This window comes from Triticum aestivum, chromosome 7D (assembly GCF_018294505.1).
Source record: "Triticum aestivum cultivar Chinese Spring chromosome 7D, IWGSC CS RefSeq v2.1, whole genome shotgun sequence".
Lineage (NCBI taxonomy): Eukaryota > Viridiplantae > Streptophyta > Magnoliopsida > Poales > Poaceae > Triticum > Triticum aestivum.
Window position 1 is genome coordinate 288,159,690 of NC_057814.1, and position 13,826 is coordinate 288,173,515.

Sequence of the window (13,826 nt, forward strand, 5' to 3'; positions counted from 1 at the left end):
CAAAGGACTAGATAGGGAAAATGGTTTGGAGGCAAAAATCAAAGCAGAAAGGGTAGCTCCTTTGTAAATCTCCAAGAGCTAGAATAGAGGGCAGAAATTGTTTTTTGATAAGAATTTAAATGGAAACAAAAATATGGAGAGGTTCAACTTGCTGGATTTGAAGCATATCATGATCCAAAGATGGAGAAAGGCTTTTGGGAGGGGATTTCCACTCATGCCATGGCAAGAGGGATTTTGAAAAGGGGGAAAGGATCATTCCAAATGCCATAGGATTATTTAAAAAGATTTTTCAAAAGAAATTTCCCAAATGAAAAGCATTTGGTTTTGAGTCCACATAAGATGGAAAAACCTCCAAGACCAAAATCAAGTCTTGGGTGAATCCAAAATAAACACTTGTCACAAAAGAAAATATTTTGAGAGGGAAAATCCTTTTAGAAGAAAATTTAAATACCCTCCTCAAATCAAATAAAAGATTTTGATAAAACCAATTAAAAATTTTTGGGTGTCACACGTATATGATAGTGTTGCTAGCATCCATATGACAGAGAACCCGGGCCGACATGGCTAGTCGTGAACCCAAAGCGGCACTAACTTACGGGGACAGGCGTACATGAATCAACATCGAGCCTGTCGGTCAACAGCGTGTGAATCCGGGCTGTAGCACTGGGCTTACAGGACTCCGGAAACCCGGGCTGTAGCAGGCTACGCAGGACTCCGGATGTCAACGTGTGACATTTCCCCGAAGGGACAGACACAGGAACGAAGTGAAACACATGCCGGCCAGTCAAGTGTTCCAGAGCAGTAGTGCTGGGCTAGCAGGACTCCAGTGAACCGGGCTGTAGAGGACTACTATGGCTCATGGAAGCACTAGACTACATTTCCCCATAAGAGAGGCTGCCAAGGATAAACAACTAGATTGTCGGATCCCACACATACCAAGCATTTCAATCATACACACAATATGCTCGATATGTGTAAATACAATATGGCATCACAACAAAACTCTACAACTCAAAGTACTTTATTTAAAGGCTCCGGAGAGCCATACATAACATGTTCATATAGGTAGGGGTCACATGGCCCGACACTCAAGTCATACAAACATACAAGCACATGCGGAAGCAAACTAGTCTGAGTACAGACACTAGAAATAAAGAAGGCTTGACGAAGCCTGTCTATCTACATAGGGCCCTTCACAAGCTCAGATCACCACCTGGGTGGCAAGTCACTCGTCAACGTCGAGATCTACATAGAACCCATCGGAGGGGCCAGTGTTGTCGTCTGAAAAGAGTAATTAAAGCAACATGAGTACAAAGGTACTCAGCAAGTCTTACAACAGATCCTACTATACATGCACATTCTCAAGAAGGTAGTGGAGTTATTGCAGCAAGCCAGCTTTGACTCTTGGCTAACCTATCCTACGAGACACCACATGTAAAATAGTTTTCGCAGACAAGTCCACTAATCACCATCACAATACTCCACCGTGGATCCTCCCTCGTCATCCTACGAGAGGGCCATCCGCGGTACTCACACTTATCTTGAGTCTTTTAGTAGTAACCATTAACTTGTCTATGAACTGCATAAGAGACCAAGTAGTCCTTTACTGCGGACGTGCCTATTCGAATAGTTTTATACCCTGCAGGGGTGTACTTCGTCACACATGTTTCCACCACTTAGCGTCTGCACACGACATGTGCTCGGCAGACTTCAAGCGAAAGCCGACGTGGGTGTAGACCACGACCTGACTAACCACACAAGTCTCTAGTCCAGGTTTATCGCCTATTCGGGTAACATCCGCAAGGAAATCCGGCCGGGGTGTCCTCAACGGCCCCAAACGATGTGTGCAGGGTTCCCGAGACATGAAACGGGCGACTCGGTACACCGTGCCATGAGCCTACCGCATCATAGCCCACCCCTAATTAAGGTCAGTGCTGCGCATGGCCTCCAGCAACTACAAACACCAGAAACTACTTGCAACTCCTGGACAAAGGGCGAGAGGGGTCAGTAAGTCGAGCGGGGTCATATTTCAGGGCCCAATGTGTGGTAGTAGCTGAAGCTTAAATCACGCATACAGATCTCAGTTCTTGAGGACGGCCTCAATGAAACAACCCACCATGTACTCCTACATGGCCTCTCATCGATACCTTTACCAAATCATGTTCAACACTTCACTCTCATTACCGACACAACCATTCACTCTAGTTCATCACCCCGATGAGCCAGACCTGACACGACTCTAAGCATAGCAAGCATAGCATGGTAGGAAACACAAACATGGCTCAATCAACTCCTACACATGCTAGTGGGTTTCATCTAGTTACTGTGGCAATGACATGTCATGCAGAGGAAGTGGGTTCAACTACCGCAACAGACAACAGTTTGAAACGCGTTGTCTTAATGCAGTAAACGAGAGCAGAAGCGAGAAGATGGGTTTGTATCGAAATGATCAATGGGGTTGCTTGCCGGACAGAGTGGTAGTGGGATACTGCCCTTCAGTTGGATACTCGTGAATATCCTCGGAGGCAGAACCTACCACGAAGAACACATCGAAACACAATCACCACATGGCAATATGCAACAATATGATGCATGCAATGACATGGCAAAATGAGTGTGTTTTGACTAATGCAACTTAGAACAGATTGGTTTGAGTTCATTTGAATCAAGGATTCAAATGCTAACCCAAAATAAGAGGTGATATTAGTGCATTAGCTTGTTTCATCTAAACAGCAAGGGTAAATTGTTCTGACATGCATGAAACCGGTACAGATGGAAAGATTGGATTTTTCTGATCAAAATTCATATATAAATCTTTGCATTTGGAGTTACAGATTAATTTCTATGAATTTTTCAAGTTTGTAGTATTTTCTAGAATATCCTGTATAAAAATAAATCCAGAAAATACTTATTGCGTCAGCAGTGCGTCATGGTGACGTCAGCGGTCAACGGGGCCGGTCCAGGTCAACACTGACCTATGGGTCCCATCTGTCAGTGTCAATTAAACTAACTAAGTTTAATTAGCATTAAACTAACACTAACCTAGTTTAGTTAGTGGCCTGGGGCCCACACGTCAGTGACCCAGGGGTCAAACTGGGCCCACCCGGTCAATGGTCAGTGGGGTCAACTCGCCGGCGTTTAGCCTCCTGCGAGGCTAGACGCGGCGGGGCGATGCGGGTTTCGTGCTCCGGCGACCAAATGGGTGGCGGAGACCATCTACGAGTAGCTAGGGGTGAGCCGCGTCGAGTGGTGGTGGCGGTTGGGCTCGGGGTCGCCGGAAACAACGCCGGCGACGAGCTGTGCGGCTGCCGGAGTTTAGGTGAGGTCGAAACCATCGCTGGGGGCGTGGCAAGGGGCGTGCGGTGGTGCTACGGGTTCCTGCGAGTGCGGTGAATGCAATGGACATGATGGTGTGGCTGTTGGGTGGCCGGAGCATCATCGGCGACGAGCTTGACGGCGGCGCGTGCGGTCGCTATGGTGCTCGAGAGAGAGAATGGGAGGGATGGGAATGTGGCTGAGCTCAAGGCGATCACGTTGAAGCAGTCGGCGAGGTCGGGGATGAGCTGGTGCGGCGGGGACGGCAAAGGGGATCTCCGGCGGTGTTCGGTGAAGACGAGGTCGAAGGAGGCAGTGCAGAGCGTGCGAGCGCTCGGGGCTCGGCTAGCTTGGCGTAGCGGATGGCGGCGGAGCTCGTGGACAAGATGGGGCAGCGCGAGGACGACAGAGAGCACGGCTACGTCGGCGGTGTGGCGGCAGGTGCGCCGGCCATGGCGGGAGAGGGCGAGGGAGAGAGGCAGGGGATGAATTGATGTGTCCAGGGGGTCGGGGCGGCGACGTGGGGCTCGCCCAGGTGTCCACGGGCGCGGGCGGCAAGCAGGTGGTGCCGTGGCGAGCTCGCGCATGCCGGCGTCACCTCCGTGCCTGCCTGTCGGGGAAGAAGCAGCTGGCTGGCACGGGCCAGCACAGTGCTGGGCCGCCAGGTGGGCTGGGTGGTGGGTTGCGGCCAGGTAAGTCGTTTCCTTATTATATTTTATGTTTTCTTTTATTTCTGCAAGTTTGTGGCATTTCTAAAAATACCTAGGCATTTCCAAAAATCACCAAACTGCACAGGCTCACTGTATGGAACATATCCAACATGGAACATTTCAGTTTGGCATTATTTGGACATTTAAAATATTTACTAGCATTTAAATGCACAAATGCAAGTTACATATGATTTAATTCAATGATCTTGTGATGACCTAGAAAATTGTGAACCCACTTTGTCAGAGGTTCTAACCCAAGACAAAAAGGGTGGACTTTTTAGAAGGGCATTTCAGGTTCATTGAAAATAATTTTAGTAATCCCTAGTTGTTTTCAGGGGGGGTGCTGGGGGTTCTGTCATCCCCATTTCAAGTTTCTGGAAAAGTAAACATGATGCAACACTCTAATGCATGAACTAGCTAGGATGTGACACCGGTGCGAAACGCGCCGCCAGTCGGACAAGCGGGCAGGACCCGCTATGGACCACCCGGCACCAGGGGGCTCCGGCGGCCTACCTTACGAGGTGGGCTGCCCGGCCTTTACCCGTGAGCTACGGCAGTTCCAGTGGCCGTCCCACCGCACGTTCAAGCCCGACGTCGGCGAGAAGTACACTGGCAAGACCCATCTGTCCGAGTTCCTCAACATCTACACCATCGTGATGCAAGCTGCTGGGGCTCGCGACGACAAGGTGCTTGCCAACTATTTCCCGCTGGCGCTCAAGCCCAATGTGATGTCTTGGTTGATGCACTTGCCGGTGGATTCCATTTCTTCTTAGTCGGATCTGTGCCATGAGTTCGTTGGCGCCTTCACAGGAGGCCACCAAGCTCATGGCCAGGCCAGTGATCTGCATATTATTCCCCAGAAGGAAGGGGAGACCCTATGCAAGTACATCCAGAGATTCAGCTGGGTGCAGTACAACATCCCCGACGTTCATCCTGCCGCTGTGATTAGCGCGTTCCACCAGAACGTGCGCAATCGCAAGATGCGCGAGGAGCTGGCGATGACCAAGGTTACGGATGTGGCCGAGCTCTACGTTCTGGCCGATAGATGCGCCCAGGCTGAAGAGGGAAGGAAGTACCCCGGCAAAGACGCCGGCGCGGAAACCGACTCAACCGATGAGGACGCCGCTACCCCGACGAAGAAGGGCCGGCGTCACAACAGGATACGCAAGGGCAAGGCCGTCCTTGCCGTTGAGGGATCTGACGACACCGGCGCCAGCAAGAAGGTCAAGGCAGGCGCCCCCGACAAGGAGATTACCGGGTGTGCCGCCTGCCGGGCCTTGGCGGCTACCGACAAGCCAGGGGGCTCCGGCAAGCAATACTGCAAGATCCACCGCACCAAGGGCCACGACCTCCAGAACTGCCGACAAGTCGAGCTGCTTGCTGAGAAGCAAAAGGCTGCGTACGAGAGGCGGGACAAGGAGAAGGACCAGGACGGTGCTGAGGGATCCGGCAAGAAGCGTGGCGGCCAAGGAGGCCGCCCCGGCAAGGACAACCAGCGAGAGAGGCCCGCCCGGGGCCGCAACAAGAAACAAGAAGACGATGATCACGACGAGGACGACGATTCTGGTGAGCAAGGGTTCCAGAAGGCTACGGAGGCCATGCGCGTCGATGGCGGCGCCTCGCTGCATACCTCTCACCGCCAGCTCAAGCAGTGGGCGCGTAAGATTACAGCAGCAGAGCCGTCGTTCGACGCTCAGAAGCCGCTGAAGTGGTCCTGCACGCCCCTCATCTTTGACACCGAGGACCACCCTGACCGCATTACCGCGGTCGGGTATTTGCCATTGTTGGTCTCACCAACGATACGCAACCTCAGGGTGAACAAGATGTTGGTTGACGGCGGGGCCGGCCTGAACCTGATCTCGCCTGTCGTGATAAAAAAGTTGCAAATCCCTGATGGAGACCTCGAGGAAACGGGCACGTTTCAAGGGGTCAATCCGGGGAGGAGCCAGCCGAAGGGAAAGGTCACACTGCCCGTGACATTTGGAGGAGAGTTGAACTATAGGACGGAGAGGATCGCCTTCGAGGTGGCTGAGATCCCCTTGCCCTACAACAGGATCCTCGGCCGCCCGGCACTAGCCAAGTTCATGGCGGCGTCACACTACGCCTACAACATGCTAAACATGCCTGGGCCGTTGACCATCATCTCCGTCCCCTCCGACAAGAAGGACGCGCTGATTTGCGCCGACCAACTCTATCGGGAAGCAGTTGCAGCAGCTGCCGTCAAGGCACCTGCTCCTGCCGCTGAAGGCCCGGGAGGGAAGAAGAAGCCCGGCAAGACCTCTCGCACCCACTTCGGCAAGCGCACCTCCTCGGAGTGTTGTGCTACCGTCGAGGACGTGCTAGAGAGCTCTACCGACAAGAGCAAGAGATCCAGGGCCGAGCCGCCGCAGACCAAGAAGGTGCCCGTCAGGGAGGATGGCACGGGAGGGGCCTTCACCATAGGCTCCACCCTCGACAACAAATAGGAAGGCACGCTCATCACCTTCCTACGGGCGAATGTCGACGTGTTTGCATGGCAAGCATCCGACATCCCCGGTGTTCCCAAGGAGGTGATTGAGCACCACCTAGCTGTCTGCCCCCGCGCGGCCCGTCAAACAGAAGGTCAGAAAGTAGGCTCTGGAGAGGCAGGAGTTCATCACAGAGGAGATCAGGAAGTTGGAAGCGGCAGGTTTGGTGAGAGGAGTGCTCCACCCGGCGTGGTTGGCCAATCCTAAGGACCCCTTCCCATTGCCGCGCATCGACCAGATTGTTGACTCCACAGCCAGGTGTGATATGTTATCATTCCTCGACGCCAACTCGGGCTACCACCAGATCTTCATGACAAGAGAGGATGAAGAAAAGACAGCATTCATCACCCCATGTGGTATGTATTGCTTTTTACGGATGCCTTTCGGGTTGAAGAATGCTGGCTCAACGTTCGCAAGAGCAGTCCAAATTGGTTTCGAACCTCAGCTCCATAGAAATATGGAGGCATACATGGATGACATAGTGGTCAAAACCAAGGACGGGCCAACTCTTGTGCAAGATCTGGAAGAGACATTTGCTAACCTGCGCAAGATCAACCACAAGCTGAACCCTGAGAAGTGTGTCTTCGGCGTTCCATCCGGTAAGCTTCTTGGGCTCTTTGTGTCGCAGCGCGGGATCGAGGCAAATCCAGACAAGATCAAGGCTATTAAGCAGATTGAGGCGCCCAAGCGGATCAAAGATGTGTCTCGGCTCACCGGTTGCGTTGCCGCCATGAGCCGATTCATCTCCAAGTCCGCCGAGCGCGCCCTTCCCTTCTTCAAAATCTTGAAGAAGACAGGCCCAATAGAGTGGACCCCAGAAGCCAAGGCAGCATTACAGGATCTGAAGAAATACCTTTCCTCCACGCCAATACTGGTTGCGCCTAAACCACAAGAGCCGTTGTTGCTGTATCGTGCGGCGACGAATCAAGTGGTCAGCGCCGCGCTGGTGGCACAGAGGGAGGTCAACGAGGAGGCAGTGACGGTGGAAGAACCAGCGGATGGCAAGCCCAAAATTCCCTCGGCAGGGCTTGGTGCCGGCAACGCAAGGCCCCCGACAGAGTTTGATGCCGCCGAGGCAGTGCCCGCGCAGTCAAGTGAGGTGGTGCAGAAGAAGAAGATGATGCAGCACCCGGTTTACTTTGTCAGCTCCCCTTGCAGGGAGCTAGATCGAGGTACTCCGGTGTGCAGAAATTGCTCATCGGCCTCCTGATGGCCTCGAGGAAGCTGCGTCATTACTTCCAAGCCCACGAGATCACTGTCGTCACCCGCCTCCCATTACAACGGATACTGCATAGCCCAGATGCGACTGGAAGGATTGTGGAATGGGCCTTGGAGTTGTCAAGCTTTGGTTTAAAGTTTGAATGTACCTCGAAAATTCAGAGCAGAGTCTTGGCGGAGTTCATTGCAGAATGGACCTCAACGCGTGACGAAGAAATCCAGGAGACCACTCTCCCCGGCAAGGAAGCATACCGCGACTGGATCGTGTACTTTGATGGGGCTTTCTCGCTGCAAGGCGCCGGTGCCGGTGTGCTGCTCGTCGCACCCACCGGAGAGCACCTCAAGTACGTGATCCAGATGCACTTCCCCAGGGAGATGTCCACCAACAACACTGCTGAGTATGAGGGATTGCTTGCCGGTCTCAGGATCGCGGCAGACCTCGGGGTTAAGAAGCTCATCATCAGGGGTGACTCGCAGCTCGTTGTCAGACAGGTCAACAAGGATTATCAGAGCCCATTGATGGAAGCTTATGTAGATGAGGTGAGGAAGCTGGAGGAACACTTTGACGGTATCCAGGCGGAGCACGTCCCCCAAGTGGAGAACGACATCGCCGATTACATGTCAAAGCGTGCCGCATTCAAGCTACCTGTGGAACCAGGTACCTTTTTGCTCCGGTTAACTCAACCATCCGTAGAACCATCGGCGGGGCAGAACAAGCGGAGGAAATCAGGCCCCGGCAAGTACTTTCCTACCGAGCCCCCTGGGGCTGCCGGCAAGGGTGCTGCCGCGAACGCTGATCCTCCACAAGAGCAACTGGCTCCGGCAGGGTGTCAAGCCCTGGCCGTAGAGACAGCCGCTCCCATGGCGGAAGAAATGCCTTTGGTCCTTGCGGGTGAGAGGAAGAAGCAGAAGCAGGAGGAGATAGAAGATGGAAGAATGCGGGATGCCATCCCCCCTTCCCTCTCTTTATAAAGGAGCGGGGTTGGGGCTCGGCCGCCCCACTCGACCAATCGAGATACCGGAGGCGCAGGGAATCAGGACTGACCCGCTGCCCCAACCAGCGACGGCCCGGTTTCCCGCCTGCACCGCTTGCCACCCCAGGCGCATGAAGGACGCGTGGCGGACGTGCAGAACTGAGGGGACGGGTGAAGCGACCTCTCCCCACCCCGTGATCGGGGGGAGTGGACGCCTTGAAGACCGTGCCCCGGCCCCGCTCAGTAAATGAGCCGCGCCTCCACGCCTCCCTCTTTTTACGGGGAAGGCGCGAGCCGTCTCTTTACTGCGATGTGACGCATGCATGTGAAAACCGCCCCACGCACGCCACCCACGTCACACACAACCCTCCACGCCGCGCCGCGCGCGCGGGTCGTGGGAAGCGAAGCGCGTGAAGAGTTTTACCACGGTAAGAACCGCACGGCCTGCCCGCGCACCGTTTTGGGCCTAGCCCAACAACCTGTCGCGCTTATGTGTGGCCCAGGCCCTGGGGCTCCTGTCGGTGTCCAAAACAAGGGGTGCGTTTTTTGTACCCCTTTCCCTGTGCACGGGCAGTCGGAGCCGCGCCCGCAGCCACACCAAGCAGAACAGGGGAGATGAGCCAAGGTAAGACCAAAGCCCAAGATAATAAGAGCAACGCCAAGGCCAAGACCACAAAGAGCAGAGGAACGAAGCACCTGCCTGCCTACATGGAGCCGCACGCATCGCTGCCAAGGCGCGTGTCGAAGCGAGGAGGAGCGGCGACGGACGGGACGGGCCTCGCCCCCGTCCCCAATAAAGCAAGGGGACACCTAAGCTACACATTAAATGCGTCTTGTCCTGTAATACGAGTGATAAGCTCAGGGCACTGTACGCCTTTCCACCTCCTGTGTGCCACTGTGGCAGCCCCTTCCGACTATAAAGGAGGCCCATGGCATACTGGAGAAGGATTCGGCTATTTCGAACCACGCACTCACCACAGCTAGTTCGAGAGCTCAAGAACTCTCTGAAATACACTCACCAAAGCAGGACTAGGGTTTTACGCATCCTCGCGGCCCGAACCTGGGTAAACGATACTTGTGATGTCTAATGATCCTGCTCTTCTTGCAACCCTGCGCCCCGACAACCGTAGTAAGGACACTACTAGGAAAAGGCATACTAGTGGCGCACCAGTTTTGCCTACTAATGGCGCACTACTGGTGCGCCACTAGTACCACGCCACTAGTATTTTTTACTAATGGCGCACCACTGGTGCGCCATTAGTATAGGCCACGGTGCGCCATTAGTATGCCTCCCAGGGGGCCATATTTACCCATGAGCTTTGCCATACTAATGGCGCACTGCGGGGTGATGCGCCTTTTGTATCCTTTGGCATACTAATGGCGCACGTTGGGGTGATGCGCCATTAGAATGTATATTAGGGATTTTTTTCTTTTCTGATATTTGCGCAGATTAGAAAATATATTATTGGACAGAATATAAACAGCACCACAAAGCAACAGCAGATTCATCGAATACAATAGAATATTAGTCTCTGAATACAATTCATCATATTAGTCTCCAAATTCAAAAGACCGAACAAAGATAGGACATTACAAGTCTCGAGACCGCGAGTAGCGAGTTTGTTGAAAGTAATACTAATCCTAACAAGTCCTACTAATCATCATCATACAACTTGTACTCATTATTAATAACAAGTCATACGATCATCATCCTGATAGTCATCGAACCAACCCTACTTAATTGTTCTTAGCACATGATCATCAGTATTAGGCAGGACCTAAATACCCTATTTAAGGTAAAATAGCATAAAACAATATAGACCCTGACTCTCCATTATGGAGAATGGAGATCATCCTGTCTCCAATTCTTGCGCGGCGCTTCCTTTTGCTTCCAAGAACCTCCTTACGACTGTCCATACATTTTTTCCATTCTCCGATTAGCATGTCTCCACTTCTTTTAGAAATCCGGTATGGACAGTTGAGATTCGTAGGATGACCTGGATATAAGTTCAAAACACAAAGGCTGCCATTCTGATACATCAAATGAGGCACACAATCCTCTGGGATTCTCTGTTGAAAAACATAGTAATAACTTCATAGTTAGCAATGATGTACTAGTTTTAGAAGTATGCAAAAGATGCACGGATGTCATAATAGTAAAAAATCTTACCAGGGTATCTCCATGGTAGTTACCGTAGTTCAACACGTGCACTAGTGGCACGTATTGACCATAATGTTGAGGAGTTTGATTGTAGATATTGTAATTCTCAAGATCAGTACAAAATCCGACCAGATGAATTTTCTCCTGATAAGTTAACTCGGAGCCATCGGTGTAGTGGGTTTTGTCTACCATGTTCCGCACATTTTTGAACAATCAAAATAAGCTGTCAATGGAAATAAGTAGTCAACTATTTTGAAATAAACAATATAAATTAGTTAATAATTAACTATGTTTGAGAAACTCACATAGCGGTAGAACTGGAGGCGTATCAACAAGGACCCATATGTCCATATTGTCTTGGTCGATGTCAGGATCACCAAGATCCATGGTGACAAGCATACCCTCATCAAAACCATACATCTTGCAAAATGCTTCCCAATTTTTGCAACCAAAATGGGTTACACTCTCAGCATTATACAGATTTACTTCAAAATCCACATCATGATGTGTCCTTAGGTGAATTTTCTTCGTTTCAAAATTTTCATGATCTTCAAAATCCATCCTCTCCAAGACATAGCGTCTTGCATGGCATGGGATAAACTATACTCGAATTGTAAAAGATGAAATTACACGTTGAAATAGTTGAAGTCATGCTTAATTATGAAAAAAAAACACTTGTCGTCGTTGCGTACCATTTCAACTTCGAAGGTCTCCTCGAGCTTAATGCTGAAGCGCCGATCATCATCTAGGTGAGGCCTGTCGCACAGACCTTGACCGTCGTGGCACCAGTCGCACTCCCCCGGGAGACTTTCGTCGCCCGATGACGACATTTCCTATGTTCATAATTCAAAACTACATCATCTCTGTTGGGTCCAATAAGATAATCCACAGTGTGGTGAAAACACGCCCTTCGAACTGGTTTGAGCAATTGGTGAATGGAGATGGTCTATGATTTTCAGTAGTAAGAAGTGAAGTGGTAATTTTGAGAGCAAATGGTTAGGATGAGTGGTTCCTCTTTCCTGTTTAGCTTTACAATAGAATATTGTTAGTCATGCACACTTGTGCATTTTCAGCCAGGCCCAGTGGAGTTGGCCTAAAAACATTTCTTTCTTTAAGCCTGCTACATCCATCTCAAGTATTTATGGTCAAGGGTTAGCAGGGCCATCCAAATAGAATATGTGGTATGGGCTTTTTTAGTAGGTCATCCTACCAGATTAGGGTTTATCGATGACGAGCAACTGACATTAGTAATAACTATGAGTAGATATCACACTTCTATATGTATAACACAAGAGGCAGTTGATCCTACTTAATTAAGTACTAAGATACCCTGGCCCATGCATTAGTCGCAAGTGCCCCATATGTCCTATTTTTAGCAAAGTCGTGCTAAAATTCACGGAAAATTTCAGCATGACCTTTGCTGAAAATAGGACATATGGAGCACCCGAATTTGCCGGAACGGAAGTTAATCGACATTTCGGCAAACTCAAGGGCCTCTCGGGGTACAGCAGCAGCATCACAAGTTGACAAAATTCCCAAGTAGTACATTTCTGCAAGTAGAAACACAAGCACCACTCATGGGCTAGTAGTAAAGCATTGATGTATATAGCAGCAGTAGTAAATTAGATTGTACCACTCATGGTACATTTATGCAAGTAGAAACACAAGCACCACTCAGAGCAATGGAGTGGAAAATCTGACAATAACTTAACTGAAACCAAAGAAAGACCAAGCAAACTATTGCAAGTACAGTACACTAACTACTTCACTAAACACAACTGCATAGCAGCCCTCTAAGTTGATGGATGTAGACTGATCTACTAGCCGCTTCACACGAGGAAAACCTGGATATGCCAACATCATTCAGCCCTGAACCACAAAGGCGACCAAGCAGTTCAGTCAGAATGTAACATAGTTATCCTTTTCTCATGCCAACTATCGTGCAATTTATCAAATTCTAATGTTCCTAGCAATGACTATTACTAAGCTTTTGATGAGCACACGCAGTTAATTGTGCAGCAAAACTCCATGAAGTGTCCCAAACCGATGACACGGTCGTAGGGTGCGGCTTTAAATCAGGCCGGTTAATGGCCACGAACAGGGCTGTGACCGGCCGACCTGATTGCAAAGAGGATGTCCACTTGTAAAATCACCAAGGTACACTGCTGATGTGTGCAGAGTATTCAGGTGTTGAGGGAGGGCTTGCAAGATCCTTCCAATCTCTTGTATATGTAGTAAAATTTTCCTGACGGTTATTGAATTCGGATCAATCTGGTTGTTACTCTATCATCTTTGATCAATTATTAGCCGCAGTTTGAATCAGAAAGTCATGTGCACCCGTTAAAGTGATTTAGAAGTTACATGGTAGGACCGCTAATCGGAACTCATTTGGTGAATCTGTTGTTGGACTACTGCTGCCGAGGCTAGAGAAAATCCACCACTATAGCAGGCTACCTGTAGTTGTCGATTGAAAATCCAATGGATCATCCACTCTGCTATGTTGAGCCATTGCATACCAAAAAGGGACTGGTGGGTGCCAGTCGACTGAATTCCCAATTTGGGTTAGTCGCTGTTCTTCATCATGGGTTACTATCACAGTTAAATCTTCATGTAAATTACATCAATTTTAAAATCATCACAACTACAAAACCTACACATTCTCCCTCAAAAAAAACCTACACATTGACAACTACCAGTGAATCACATTGTAAATTCAATGAACTTGCAGTTGAAGAAACCATCAAAAAGCAAGATTCATACTGGAAAAGAAAACAATCAGAGATGGGGGACAGGGGAGAGGTAGGGCGGACGCCGGCAGCTGGAGGGGTGGGAAGGGGATGAACATACCTGCGCTGGACACAGGTGGGTAGGGCTGGAGCTCGCCCCGGTTCTGCTCGATGATGGAGTTCGTCCAATCCTGCAGAGAGAAGGGATGGTGGAG